We start from the raw sequence: 15965 nt of genomic DNA on the forward strand, positions 1-15965 counted from the left end.
TCCGCCATCTCCTATGCCCGGGAAGTATCATCAGAGGAGATCGGAAGGACCTCAATCTCCTGGGCGCTCTCCCACAACGACGGCGGGCCTTGAACCAAGGGTGCCACCGAGGCCACCGCTGCCTTTGTCTCCACTTCCTGGACCAACGGCCTCACCGCGATCATGTCAGCCTTGGTGGTCCTAGGGGCTCCGGCCTCCGCCATCGTGGCCTCGGTGGTCCCAGGGGCTCTGGCCTCCACCATCATGGCCTTGGTGGTCCTGGGGGCTCTGGCCCCTACCACCGTGGCCTCGGTGGTCGCGGGGGCTCCAGTGCCCACCATAGCGGCCTCGATGGTCCTAGGCGCCTCGGCCTCCGTCGCCCCGGCATGCAAAACCTTGGGGACCTCAATCCCGGTGGCCTCGGCGGCCAAAGGAACCTCGGCCTCATCTGACCCATGGGCCTCGCCATCGCGGGGCAGAGGCGCTCCCTCCCCCTCCTGTGTTAGGGCCGCCTCGGCAGCCCCTCCTTGGGTGGCTGGCTCCTTCGGGTTGGCCCTCGCCGATGCCGCACCACGTTGTAGGGCGGCTTGCGCCTCTGCCACCCAGTGGGCGGTAGAGCCGGGGTTAACCTTGAGCGCTTTTAGGGGCGCCAAGGTAGGCACCTCCATAGGTCACTTTTGGCTAAGGACAAAAAGTTTACAGGGTTAGCACAAGACAAAAGAACAAACGGAAAGCACTGCGACTCCACCAAAAATACACCTACCTCGAGCAGGGCGACAACCGCTTCGGCACGATGACCCTTGTCTGCAAAGGCGATGGCAGTGGCAGAGGCACGACCTCCATGTTCATCGGCGCCGGTTGGTCCTTAATGGACCCCGGTGCCCCCTCAGTCCTCTGCGGGGGTAGTTGCGTCGCCACCGCCGTCACCTACTCCACCGCAGCCGCCGAGCCCACCGGGCTGACGGCATGTTTGCCCAACGCCCATGCCTCGGGCATGTCGGCCTCAGCCCTAGAGCGGGCAATTGCCAACCCTGAGTCGGCTCCTCCTCCTCCTCTTAGGAGCGCCGAGATGCTGGCCGACGCCCCGGGCACTGTCTCCCCTATGTTAGGGAGATGGTCCAGGGGACCCCGCCCCATCTCGCCCTCGCCATCCCCATCTGAGGCATCCGTCGATATCGACAGCGATAGGGACTCCTCCAACGGGAGGCCATCCTTCCTTTGCTGCCAGCGGCGCTTATCCAGTTCCTCGCGCACGAGGATCTTCTTCGTGCGCTTCACCGCCTTGATGTCCTTCTGCTTTTTCTGTGCCTCGGCGTGCACCCGGTTGATCGCCCGCCGCCTCGCGTCCTTGGGAACGGGCGGCGGAGAGGCACGCACGTCCCTCATCCCCTGCGGGAACGGTGAATGTGCATAAGGGAACGAGAAGTAAGGAGAAACGGAGGAGGCTTGGGGGCTGCAGCGGCGTGCGACTTACCAGCGAAAGGAACCCTCGCGATGGGCGCATTGTGATGGGGGTCAGGTTGCCACCCCTCAGCTTTGCCTCCACCGTCTCCCCCACCTGGCGAAGAATTTCTTCATCGGAAAGGGCGGAGGACATCTAGATGCCCTCGTTTGGCTCGCCCGACCTCATCTCGAACAGGCGCCGCCGCTGAGTCATCAGCGGCAGCACCCTCCGGTGGTGGAAGGCAGCCACGACCATGGCCATAGTAAGGACACGGCCTAGTAGCCTCTCCAGCCCCTCTAGAAGCGGCTGTAGCTTGGGCTAATCCTCCCTCAGGACGCCATACTTCCACCTCTCTGGGCAGCTCCCCACAATCCGCCCAGTGTAGGGGGGAAGTCCTCTGTCGTTGTTGCGAAGATAGAACCAGCTCGTGTACCATCGATGATTAGATGACACGAGCTAGGTCGGGATGTAGAGGTGCTGGCGGTCCTGACACACTTGGAGAGTGCAGCCGCCAGCCCTCACCACTTTCCTCATGCCCGACGTGCCTGTTGGCTTAGTGGTGTGCCCCACCCGAAAGAGATTGAGCCACAACTCCCAATGGGGAGCAATCCCCAAGTACCCCTCGCAGACAGCGATGAAGATGGCCGCCTGCGCGATGGAGTTGGGGTTGAAGTTGTGGAGCTCCATGCCATAGTAGTGCGGGAGCGCCCGCATGAACCAATCTGCCGGAACGCTAAGGCCGCGCTCGTGAAAGGAGACGAAGCTCACGATGTAACCGTCACAAGGCCTCGGCTCTGGCTCGCCTGATGGAGCGATCCACTCTGGCCTATTGGGGTCCGTCACCGGACGAAGGAGTCCGCCATCGATGAGCAACTGAAGCATCTCCATGGTGACATCAGATGGATCCCAAGGGTCCGCCTCGATGACAATGATGTCGCCAGCCATGAGTGCGGTGGAGGGTTCAAATGCGGTGGTGAGTTTCTCTCTCTCTCCCTGGCTCACCCTTCTCCCTTCTTCCCGACTCCCGCTGCTCTAGCGACGGCTCGATGGGGGCAGAACTAACGCAGGCAAGGTGAGGTGAGGAAGGGCGGGGCTCGTTGCGTATTTATGCAGGGTAAAGGCGAAATGGACGGGCGATGAAATTGGGGAAGTTTCCCTCGGATCTGGTGTGGTTAACCGCGATCTGATTTTACCGCCCACGTGCCCACCTTTTTCTCATTAATTGCGGGAACATTTATGTCCCATCCACCACGTCACGCCCAACCGCTGTGGCAGCCGGCGTCATTCTATCTCCCCAGAAAACCGCCTCAAAAGGCGCACCAGCCGTTGCTGAGCCGATGGGGAAGATATTCCCCCCGCCCTATTCCTTTCAGATGAAGGAACCGAGCGCTGAGCCTATTATGGTCCAGGGGTTCGAAGGCTGGGCCCCTAGGGGTTTCGATAGCTGCCCCAGGGCAATAGAGTCAGGGACAACCACGGGTGAGCCCACATGGGGCTAAGGCCCAAGCAAGCAAAATGCTTGGGACGCCCTAAGTCGTGTCCGAGATCGATAGGGAGGTCTTCGAATGGGATCCCATCATAGGGAGGCGCCGAGCCACCAAGGCCCAGCAAACGGCCTCGGCACCCACTAGAGAAACCCTCTGGTACTCTTGGAGTGCGTCTCTAGACCACTAGCTATCCCCTAGCGAATGGGGCATGGGCCTCCACTCGGACTTACCCGATAACAGCTCACCGAAAGTGCCATCGCTCGTGCCCCCCGAGGGTAGCCTAGCACATTCCACCCCTCCTTCCGAGCAAAAAGGAAGCGTGAGGGTCATACAAAAAGCTAGGGGAACCCCTGATGGACCTCTTGCTCCATGCAGAGGCTAGGGGGCTCTTCCTACAACTTTGTCGAGACCTAGCGACCCTGGCTCGTACTCGAGGGGTCTCGACAAAACAACCCCTCCTTCTGAGCGAAAAGGAAGCGCGAGGGTCATACAAAAAGCTAGGGGAGCTCCTGATGGCCCTCTCGCTCCATGCAGAGGCTAGGGAGCCCTTCCTGTAGATATGCCAAGACCCTGCGACCCAGGCTCGCACCCAAAGGGACCTCGACAAACAAACCCTCACGCGCGAGGGGCGTACAAAAAGCCAGGGGAACTCCCGATGGCCCTCTCGCTCCATGCAAAGGCTAGGGGGCTGTTCCTACAACCTTGCTGAGACCTAGCGGCCCAGGCTCATGCCTGAATGGGCTCGGCAAACAACCCCTCCGTCCGAACGAAAAGGATATGTGAGGGTCAAATGAAAAAGCCAGGGGGACCCCTGACCGCCCTCTCACTCTGGGCAGAGGCTCGGGGGCTCCTCCTGCACCCAAGACAAAGACAAACGACCTAAGCCCACGCTGGAAGTTTCGTTACAAACACGATAAAGGGCACTGAGCCCGTTACAGTCTAGGGGTTCGAAGGCTGGGCCCCCTAAGGTTTCAACAGCCGCCCCAAGGCAATAGAGTCAGGGACGACTATGGGCGAGCCCACATATGGCCAAGGCCTGAGCAAACAATCGCTCGGGACATCCTAAGTCATGTCTGAGACTGGCAGGGAGGTCTCCGAATGGGATCCCACCGTAGGGAGGCACCAAGCCACCAGGGCCCAGCGAACGACCTCAGCACCCACTAGAGAAACCCTTCGGTACTCTTGGAGCATGTCTCTGGACCACTAGCCGTCCCCTAGCGAACAGGGCATGGGCCTCTACTCGGACTTACCCGATAACAGCTCACCAGAAGTGCCACCACTCATGCCCACCGAGGGTAGCCTAACACATTTCACCCCTCCTTCCGAGCGAAAAGGAAGCATGAGGGCCACACAAAAAGTCAGGGGCACCCTTGATTGCCCTCTTGCTTCATGCACAGGCTAGGGGGCTCTCCCTTCAACCTTGTCGAAACCCCGCGACCCAAACTCATACTTGTGGGCTCGGCAAATACGATAAAAACTTCTCACTCAAACATGAAAAAAGCCCCTAGAGGAGTAAATCCACTCCTCTAGGGCCTCGGGGGCTACACCCGGCGGGTGCGCTCATGCGCACCCATCAAAACCTCAAAAAGCAAAACACAATCCCAACAGGAGTGGCTGCAAGCCAAGTCTCGACAAACCCTCAGGAAGAGTGCTCGCACTCCCCCTAAGGCTCGGGGGCTACTGTCGGGTACTATAGAACGAGGTACCCCGAGCGTACACCAAAAGAGTCACTTAAACCCTATCAACAACAAAGCCAGAGGGTAGGCCGTGGGTTCACCCCCGGCCCTGTTCGAACCCATTGGCTCTCCGCCTTGCCTGAAGCCTCGCACGGGAGGTCTCTACGCCCTGACAAATCTCCACCTCACGCGAGGCCTCTCGCGGGAGGTCTCGGCAAGGAGCCCAATCTTCGTCCTGCCCGAGGCCCCGCGCGCACAGCCTCGAACAAGATAGCGATTCTCCATATCGCTCGAGGATGGCTTGTTAATAGCCCATCGCTCCCGCCTTGACCAGTCTTCCCAATAGCGTGTCACGTCCCATTAATGCGCCAACCACTCCTGCGATCTCAGCCGGATGACGGCTCGACACCACGGGGTGGCCAATGGGATAAGGAGTCACATCAACACCATACCGGCTAAGACAAGGCATGGTGGGGATTACCGGCCACTGTGTTCTAGCGCTGTGCCCACGATCAGCGCTAGCGCTACGCTATGCCCTGTAACACCCACCCCGAAGACAACATGGCCAGACCGACCGCTCCCTACGAGCCTCGGCACCCTACATCAGGGCCTCGGCCATCTCGAGATTCATGTCTGCCAAGACCCCCACCATGGTTCGGCCTCGGCACCAACCTAGCCTAGGTTTCGTGCGCCGACAATCTACAGCGACCCGCACGTCGACCGCCGCACTCGCTTCGAGGTAGCCCTAGAGCTCCCATGATGCATAGGATCAGATGTGACTAGCACGTCGCTCCAGCGCTTTAAGGATAGACCACTCCGACAACCACGCAGCCATAGGAACAGGCTACAGGGCTTGGACAGGCCGCCTCCATTCGCACAACACCGTATAGTTAGCACATGTACTACCCTTGTCCTCTCTTCAACTATAAAAGGAAAGGACTTGGGCCATTTCTGGGGAGAGGGCACACGCACCCACTGAAGTAACACGCACACTCCCCTGCTGCTTGAGAGCAATGTCTCAAGCAGTCCGCATCACTCCACGTCGAGACCTGGGACTAGCTCCCTCTCTCACCCAGCTTGTAACCCCCTACTACAAGCACTTCGGTGCAAGGAATACAAGATCAATCTCTTGAACTGGATGTCAAGCACTGATTGCCCGAACTAGTATAAACCTTGTGTCTCTTTACATCACCATCCGGGATCGGGAACACGTAGTACAAATTTACGAGTTGGTTGAGGATCCCCCAGTCCAAAACAGTGACACATAGATAGCTACTGAATCACCTTGAGATGATTACAATAAAGTTGTAGACAATTTTATAAGGTTTCCATAAAGTCCAATACCATGTTATTTGGGTGTATAAAACTCCAGTTATGGTGAAAATAAGTAGTTGGTGTCTTGTAGCCCAGAAAATACTAAATAGGTGTTTGTTAAATTACTAGAGATGACATATGCACCTACTCAGTCAAAGAATGTTAATCTTGTAATCACCCAAATACCTTGTTGTGAAGGACATTTATGTTTATGAATCATATCATATCATCCATATCATTACCATGCATTCTTGTATCTTATTTTGCGCTCATGCATATAGGATCGCTAGACGGAATCACACTATTGGAGTTTGAGGTAGAGGAGGAGGAGAATCAGGAGGCACCATAGTAGGTAGCCGTGAAAGCAAGGAGTAGGATCCTAAGGAATTAACGGAGTGCCCCGATCACAGGCCTACCTCCTTTCTGAAAGGCAAGCCCTGGAGCATTCTAAGCCTCCTATGTTTTTACAAATATCACTTGAGTCATTTATGTTTGATGCATTAGGTTATAAGAGTTGGTTGGAAACACTTGATGCATAGAACTACCTTGTCTAGAAATATACCTTGAACCCTATGTAGGTCCAGGATCGAACATATGCTTAGACATGCTTAGACCGGTAGAAGTCGGGTGATTTCCTATCACCTGCGAGATATAGGTGGATACCAAAGCACAGTTGGCTATATTTGCTATCATGGAAAATAACCATGGGGTGTTATTAAGTGGTGACCAGGTGGGAACTTATATGCAATGGTGTTGGTTTGGTTATGTTGGTCCTGTTAGTGTCTATTAAGGATCGTATTGTTGTTGGCGCTTCTATCAAGATTGAACGCATGTCTCTCACTTAGCTGGTCGAATAACTCATTCCGACCACGAAGCCGAGTAGCTCAACTCAGGCCGGGCCTCATTCTATTAGAGTGCGCACTCTAGATGGTAGTAAGGATATGTGGGAAGCCAGAAATGAGATCAAGGGAGGCCGGGCCTGAATGTCCTGGCAACTAGTAGTCCCTAGTTGTGCGGCGCTGATTGAACCCATGAAATGTGTACCTGAGTTGTACCAAAGGTGACCCAACATGGCCCCGATGGGGGAAGTGTGGGTTTGCGTTAGGAATAACTGCCTAGCTGGTTGCAACCGATTCAAATCGCCGTCTCTCCCAGATAGTGAGAAACTCAACTAGTCCCAGCATCATAGTAACTGGACTATGGAATTTGATGGTTATATTGGACAGGGGAATGCTACACTGGCTATGGTTATTATTGTGATGCTACATAATGATATATCACATGTTTGGCATATGTTAGTTGTTAATCTATAGGTGAATAGCTATAATTAACTTGATACCTGAATTATAAAATGTATAGTTGAACTAGTGGCTTTTTATGCAAAATATTGTCAAACTAGCTTCACTTATAAAGCCTTGCATGATCCTTGGAGTCACATTATTTTTGGTTTATGATGGATATGTCTAGCTGAGTACCTTCTTATACTAAGGGTTTATTTCCCCACTTGTTGCAGATAAAACAGACTATCATGGATATTGTAAGAACTGCTTCTGTCCTGCCGTGGATGAGGAGTAGGCCCTGGGTAGGGCACTTCTCATTAAATCCTTTATGATGCTTTTATGGGTTGTGATCATAAACTGGCAAAGTATCTAAATGATGGTGTGAGATGTTTGTTTCAAACTATATTTGCTTCTGCTATTGCTTCATTTGAACTTGGTTTGTAATAACTTTAATTATACTCTGATGTATGGTGAGGTAATTGTGAACTTTATGTAATATGTGATAGGTATGTTGAATCATGTACGATCTTGGTTGTATGTTGGAGATGAATAAGACCCTTCATGGTACTCAATAGACTACCGGGTTTATATGGGCTCAAGTATGACAGTGCGATCATTTCGGTGGTTGCCATTGTGCTTGTGCTCTTATAAATTTGTCGGTTCTGTCACAGCTGGTATTAGAGCAAGATTTAACATTATTTGCCACATGTGTATTTAAAACAAAGGTTTTTGTTTTCTAAAACTAGTTTTTGGCAACTTATAGTTATATATATAGGTGCGCCCAGTTAAGGATTTCATGTGTCTAAATAAGTACTAACATGGGGGTTTTTATTTTCGTCGTCCATATGATGTGCTATTGTATGGATGCATTCACTTGAGTAGTAATGTATGGATCAAATACCTCTACGCCCAAGGTAAGATGATGAGTGGCATGATAGCAAGATGTGAGCGTGCGGTCTAAGGGGAGAGGTAGTTTTGATACTAAAGTATATATATGTCGCATATATATACGGAGGTATTTAATTGTGGGTTAGCTTTGATACGCTATATATGCATACTTATATGTATATATAGGACATATTTACTTTTGGGTAGCTTTGATACAAAAGTATATATATATGAGTATATATATATGGTAGTACTTAGCTTACAACCTACAGCCCAGATGTTCATTTCTGTAGATATAATTGTGGGGCTAGGCTGAAATGAAATTCTTGTGCAGGTACGCTAAAAACGAAATGTGTAGCCCGACTAGTTATGTTATTTATGAGAGAACGTATGTATGCCACCATGTATGCCGCTAGAAGTTTCAATTTTCCTAAATTTGTGAGGACGTATGGAACGTGCATGCATCATGATAAATCATTCATTACATACTTGCATTGTTCCTCCCCTTATAAGTTTCTTATTTGGTTAAGTAACTCTTTTTCTATTATAATGTTGTTTTTATGAGAGTTGCACCATTTTTGCTGCAGATGGCAGCCTATTACCCACTAGAAGGGAATGAGGCATTCTTGGGTATCTTTGGCACACCTGCCTTGCTCTGGAGAGTGTTGCACTTTGTGGGGTACACAGAGCCACCCTAATACTTTTGGACATAGAGGCATGTGTAGGAGGAACCATGGTTTGAGGTGCAAGTGTCCATCCTAGCTTGTACATGGGCACCGTAATACCTGGGCTAGAAAGCAGAGTCTGAGAGAAGAACCCCTTGGGAAGGCAATCAAGTGGCAGCCTTTGAGTTCTTGAGCACACTTTGTCAGCAGCATGGTGATTCACTCACCAATAGTGCAGCGGGATCTATTCCTCAGGTGGATCTAGCTACAGCAGTTTGGAGGCAGCATGACCGTGTTTCTATGGTGTAGGACCGTGACAAGTGGGCATAGAGCTTGAGTCCTGCTATGAATGCCATGTTTGCTGTCATGCAAATCTTTTATGCCTAAGAAGACACCCGCTATGTCTGGCAAGAGTCTTATAACATCTGTGTGAACAAGCTCATGGAAGCTAGGGAAATACAATGAAGGATGAAGAAGCATGTGCATAAGCACAAGAAGACAACTAGGGAGGCTCTTTGGGACACTGCTGATGCTCATACAGCATTGGGAGCCCTTTAGACTCAGATGGAAAATGTTGTTGCAGATAGGAACGCAGCATAGGAAAGACACGGGTCACTCATGCTCAGAGGGTGCAGGCCATCCTATAGAGGGATGAGGCCTACCATCTTGTAGAGGCTAGAGAGGAGGCTAGGACTATGACTATGGTTCTAGCTGGGCGGCGAGAGAATGACTACCGTCAGAGGGACGTGGAGTATCAGCATCAGATTTAGGAGCACTAGATCACCATTGCGGAGCTTCAGCATGATGTTCATCGCCTCAACAACATCATTATTCCTATTCCTCCACCAGTAGCCATGGAAGAAGAAGAGGAAGATCTAGAAATGTTCGTGGAAGATGATGGTTGGGAAGAGGAAGAGGAAGAACAACTTGTGCCTATGGACAATGACAAGGCAAATGCTATGTTCGGTGCTGATAGTGACCACTCCGAGGCATAACTCAGCTATAGTGCTTAGCTGGATGTGGTAGCTCCTTATCTTTTTTGATTTTTTATGGAATGGACATGTGATTTAAGTTTCGGTCTTCAGATGTATCGTTAATGTAATATTGGAATCTTGTATGTTGGTCCACTATGGGTAGAACTCTAATGAAATTCTAGTTTTGTTTTACTGTAAAAATGTGCCATGCATGCAAACATATTGCGAGTATGATAAGTGATCAAATTGGTGATGTCATGTTGTGAGAATGAATTATTGTGCCTCTATTTTATTGTATGAACTTAGATTCTCTCCAGCAAATTCAGTTTGGCATGATTACATAATTCTTCTGCAATTTCTTGACATCAGCTAATAATCACTTATTGTTACAATTTTGTAGATGACTCGCACTCGCGCTAGGACAGGTACTAGCCAAGGTGGCAATGATGGTGACCTACCACCACCACCACCACCCTCCACAAATGAGTTTTTCATGCAATTCTTGGGGAATCAGCGAGCAATGAAAGAAATGTTGCGCCTCATTGCGTAGAATACTGCCTGTGCCCACTAGCAAAATCAGGGGCCAGAACTCAATCAATACAGTACATTTAAGGACTTTTTGGAGACTAAGCCTCCTATCTTTAAAGAGGCAGAAGAACCACTCCAAGCTGATGAGTGGTTGAACACTATTGAATAGAAGTTCTGTCTATTGAGGGTCACCGAAATGATGAAGGCCAAGTATGCATCGCATCAACTGTAGGGGCCTGCAGGTATTTGGTGGACTCATTATTTATCTATGATACCTGCTAGAGCAAATGTTACCTAGGAGCAATTCAAGATAGCCTTTAGGGGCATCATATACCCTTAGGGTAGATTTGGATGAAGGCCGCTGAGTTTATGAAGCTGACACAGAGGACAAAGACTCTCACTGAGTATATGCATGCATTCAACAACTTATCCAGATATGCACCAGCATTTGTGGATACTAAAGAGAAAAAAGATAGAAAGCTTCAAGAGAGGCCTTAGCACTAAGTTGATGAAAACCATGGCCAACTCTAGATATGCTACATATAATGAATTTGTCAGCGATGCCCTCACGCAAGAGAACCAGAACAACTTACATGTGGCAACAAAAGGCCGCAAGCAAGCCGCTAAGGCGAGTGCCTCAGGCTCATCTCAGTCAAGGGCTTCCATGGTAGCAAGGCCACAATTCCATCCCCTAGCACCTAAGTTTAGGCCTCCCCAGCAAAAAGCTCGGGCCAATCACCCTCAGAAGACATTTTGTAGGGCATTCACCATTGCCATGCCCAAGGGTAATGTAGGCCAAGGAAGGTCAATAGGGCCTAGAAGTAACCAACCATGCTTCAATTGCAATCAGATGGGCCACTGGGCCAAAGAGTGCCCCTATCCTAAATAGGGCAGTAATCAGAATTAAGGCAACCAAAAGCAAGCCAATCCTAAAGCACGTCCTGGGTATGTGTAATATATAGCCATGGAGGAGATCATCACGAGAGAAGTTGTTACCGCTGGTATGTTTCTTGTAAACAAACACCCCGCAATTATTTTATTAGATTCTGGAGCTTCGCATTCATTTATGAGTCAGACTTTTGCATCTAAGCATGATTAGAAGATAGTGGTTGTAGACAAGGGTGGTTATAGTATAAGTTCATCTGAGGCTACTATCTCTATAAACCAATTAGTTAGAGATGTGCTTATCTCCATACAAGAGAGGGAGTATACTATGGATCTCATAGTATTGCTAGGATTAGCCATAGATGTGATATTGGGCATGAGTTGGATGAGTGGTCTTGGAGTTCTCATTGACACTACCACTAGAACAATTATGTTGAAAGAACCAAAGGAGGGTAATGCTTTTCTAATACCACTTTCCCAAAGTTTTGATCTTCAAAACTTGTCATGTGCCATCCAAGCCACTACTCTGTGATATTCTAGTAGTTTGTGAGTTTCCTGATGTATTCCTAGATGAGTTGCCAAGTTTGCCGCCTAATAGGGATGTGGAATTTAAGATTGAGTTAGTGCCAGGTACAGCACCTATCTCAAGAAGATCCTATAGGATGCCACCCAATGAGTTAGCCGAACTTAAAATTCAGCTACAGGAACTTTTAGACAAAGGTCTCATTCGACCTAGTTCATCTCCCTAGGGTTGTCCAACCTTGTCTGTGAAGAAAAGGACAAATCATTATGAATGTGTGTTGACTATAAGCTTCTCAATGCCGTAACCATTAAGAACAAGTACCCTTTGCCTCATATTGATATTTTGTTTGATCAATTGGCAAGAGTAAAAGTATTCTCTAAGATTGATTTGAGATTAGGCTACCACCAGATCAACATCAGACCAGAAGATCTACCTAAGATAACTTTCTCAACTAGGTATGGCTTGTATGAGTATTTAGTCATGTCTTTTGGACTGACAAATGCCCCTGCCTATTTCATGTATTTAATGAATTCAATATTCATGCCCAAGCTCGATAAGTTTGTGGTTGTGTTTATTGATGATATCCTAATTTACTCTAAAAATGAGGTAGACCAAGCAAAGCATTTGAGGATTGTCTTATCTAGGCTAAGAGAGCATAAATTGTAAGCAAATTTAGCAAGTGTGAATTCTGGTTGTGGAAAGTACCTTTCTTGGGTCATATATTATCTGAAAATGGAATTTTTGTAGACCCATCTAAAGTGCAAGAGGTCATGGATTAGAAGGCCCTGACTTCGGTTCATGAAGTTTAGAGTTTTCTAAGGCTGGCAGGCTATTATCATTATTTCATTCTAGATTTTTCCAAAATAGCTAAGCCCATGATCAGATTACTTTAGAAGGATGAAAAGTTTAATTGGACTCCAGAGTGTGAGGTTGCTTTTCACACTCTACGAACCTTACTAACCACTACTCCTATTCTAGTACAACTCAACATTGAAAAGCCTTTTGATGTGTTCTGTGATGCATCAGGTACATGTTTAGGGTGTGTGCTTATGCAAGAAGGTCGAGTTATTGCATATGCTTCTCGACAATTCAGAATGCATGAAGTCAACTATCCTACCCATCATTTAGAGCTTGCCATAGTTGTTCATGCATTGAAGATATGGAGACATTATTTGTTGGGGAATGTATGTCACATATACACTGATCACAAAAGTCTCAAATACATCTTCACTCAAGCTAAACTAAACATGAGATAATGTAGATGGTTAGAGCTGATTAAGGACTATAATTTGGAAGTGCACTATCATCCGGGAAAAGCCAATGTAGTAGCAGATGCACTTAGTCAGAAATCTCATTGTAACACCTTAGAAGCCTTGTTGGAAGATGGGTTTAATCTATTGCATCCTATTGTGCTACACAACATTACTGTTAGTTGCTCACTTGAGAGCAAGATCATCGAACTACAGAAGACAGATGTAGGTGTGTTTCATATCAAGAGAAAGATGAAGGAACAGGAACCCAAGCATTTTAGGTTGGATGAAAAGGGTGTGTTATGGTTTAAGGACCGACTAGCGGTATCAAAGGACCGTGAACTTAGAAATCAAATTTTAGATGAAGCTCATTCATCTAAGTTGTCTATCCATCTAGGTAGTAGCAAAATGTATCAAGATTTTAAAACCTATTTTTGGTGGACCAAGATGAAAAAAGAAATCGCCGCCTATGTTGCTAGATGTGATACTTGTAGTAGGGTCATACTAGATCATCTGAAACCTACTGGACCACTTCAACCATTGTCCATTCTGGGCTAGAAATGGGAGAAAATAAGTATAGACTTTATTATAGGTCTCCCACAAACGCAGTAGGGTCATGATTCCATATGGGTCATTGTGGACCGCCTCACTAAGTTAGCATATTTCATACCGGTCAACATAAAGTATCCCACTAGGAAGTATGTCGAGCTATATGTTTCTCAGATCATGAGGTTACATGGGGTACCAAGGACCATAATCTCAGATCGAGGACCATAGTTTATAGCTCGCTTTTGGGAACATTTGCATAAGGCCTTGGGAACTAAACTAATTAGAAGTTCAGCATACCATCTGTAAACCTCTAGGCAGACTAAGCGAGTAAATCAAATCTTAGAAGATATGTTGAGAGCATGTGTTATATCCTCTAAGGTATCATGGGAGAAGTGGTTACCTCTCACAAAATTCTCTTACAATAATAGTTACCAAGAGAGTATCAAGATGTCTCTTTTTGAAGCACTTTATGGACGAAAATATAGGACCCCCTTGAACTAGGTTGAGCCTAGAGAAAGGATGTACTATGGTATTGATTTTGTCAAGGAAGCCGAACAATAGGTTTGAGCTATACAAGGCCATATTGAAGCAGCCCAAGCATGACAAAAAGAGTTATGCTGATAAAAAGAAGAAGGCCACTAACCTTTGAAGTGGGAGATTATGTGTACTTAAAAGTTTTGCCCATGAGGGGTATATAGAGATTTAGAGTAAAGAAGAAGCTTGCACCCAGATATGTAGGGCCATATCAGATTATTGAACGGAAGGGAAAGGTAGCCTACAAGTTATAACTTACACCAGAGATGAGTGCTATCTTCAATGTCTTCCATGTTTCTCAGCTGAGGAAATGTCTTCGCATGCCTGATGAGGCGATTGAACCCACCAATATTAAGCTCCAATCAGATTTGACTTATGAAGAGAAACCAATCCGAGTGCTAGAAGAGATAGAAAGAGTAACCCAGAGCAAAGTCATTAAGTTCTACAAGGTGGTGTGGAATAACCACCATGAACAAGATGCCACATGGAAACGAGAAGATTATCTACGTGAGGTTTATCCCTCCTTTTATGAAAAATGGTAGGTCATCCAAATCTCAGGATGAGATTTCTATAAGGGGGAGGGGCTATAACACCCTAGTGTTAAGCATTGCATTTGGCACTTGCATTCATGAGCACAAGCATCATCCAAGCATTCATGAGCATTAGCATATGGAATTTCATCTTAATCTTTACATATTATCACATGTGATGTTGATTATATACATGCATATGCTTGTGATCATGTGTGACCAATGCAAGGGATGGTTGTGGGGTCACAAAAACACCTTAGACATATCTAGGACGGTAAATGGAACAATGTTCATATTCATGACATGGGCCAATTTTGCTTCTAAGTCCTAGTTTACTCATAATGTCATTTTTCATGACCCTACTTGGACCAAAGTTGAACTATAGAATAGAGTATTTGCATGGCAGTGCACCCTTAATAAAATTTGTAGTTCTTGACATGGGTAACAAACTTTGTTTTAGGGTCATGATCTAATTCAGTGCCTAACATAGTCAAAAATAGCTCCAAAGTAGCAATGAAATGTTGTTTAATTACTTAGAAATTTTGCTATCTAAAGCTAGTTTTTAGTTTCATAGTAGCCTACTTTGGAGCATTGTAGTTTGAAAACCATTGTGAATTAGACAAAAACTCATTTAAGCAATCTTGTAGTACTCATGTAGCTCTACACTTTGTATTACTAAAGTTTTCATAAATTTGCCATAGATTAGGAGACAGAGGAGAGGGATGATGGCAATTTCAGTCGATTGAATCAGCTTCACTGATTCAAATTGGCCGAGCTCAATGGCCGACCACGTGTAGGCTAGGCGCGTCATCTGGCGGCCGTACGCCAACGCTGGCTAGCCCTGCCGCACCACAACAGCGAGCACTTGACCAATCACGCCCTCACTTTCACTCTTGCCCTCTCCACCTCGCTCATGCGTGGCTCTAGAGCAGAGCAAAGCATCACTGCCGCTGCCGCTGCCGCTGCCACATCATCACTGGCAGCGCTCGCCACCACTACCGCACCATAACCCAATCCACCTCGCACGTAGCCCCATCGTGATCTACTCCACCTCCTTGAGCAGCTAGCATGACTAGACAAGCATAGGTAAAGCCACATTTCACATTATCATCACTACCATGGCTGTGGAGTGCCATCGAGCTCCAGCTCGCCCGTGGCCAGCCACAACCCATCCACCTCTGACCTCTCCCCCTTATCTGGCCGTCGTCGTAGGGTCTAGATGCTAAGGCCAAAGCCGATTTAACTATTACCACGACCACCACACCAGAATGCTTGACCGCACCGTGCACGTTTGCCATGGCAATGCGCACGAGCTCGCCACCACCGACCTCACCGGTCACCTTTAGCTCCCTCTAGTACCCATTGCCATGTTGTCTAGAACTTCCGCATCTTCCCCAAAGACGAAGACCCATCACCAACCACCGTCTCATCAAAGTGGCAAGCACCACCGCGTGCATTG

The 15965-nt window shown here is 47.9% G+C and overlaps 1 long non-coding RNA gene across 1 annotated transcript in view; it reads left to right on the forward strand.

Moving 5' to 3' along the window:
• LOC136539116 (uncharacterized) overlaps positions 1-7661 on the forward strand; it is a 37039-nt gene extending 29378 nt beyond the window's left edge. The window contains exon 3 of the long non-coding RNA XR_010779550.1: positions 7414-7661. This is a non-coding gene — a long non-coding RNA (uncharacterized lncRNA). The remainder of the gene's footprint in view (positions 1-7413) is intronic.
• Positions 7662-15965: the final 8304 nt, after the last annotated feature.

Source organism: Miscanthus floridulus, chromosome 2 (assembly GCF_019320115.1).
Source record: "Miscanthus floridulus cultivar M001 chromosome 2, ASM1932011v1, whole genome shotgun sequence".
NCBI lineage: Eukaryota > Viridiplantae > Streptophyta > Magnoliopsida > Poales > Poaceae > Miscanthus > Miscanthus floridulus.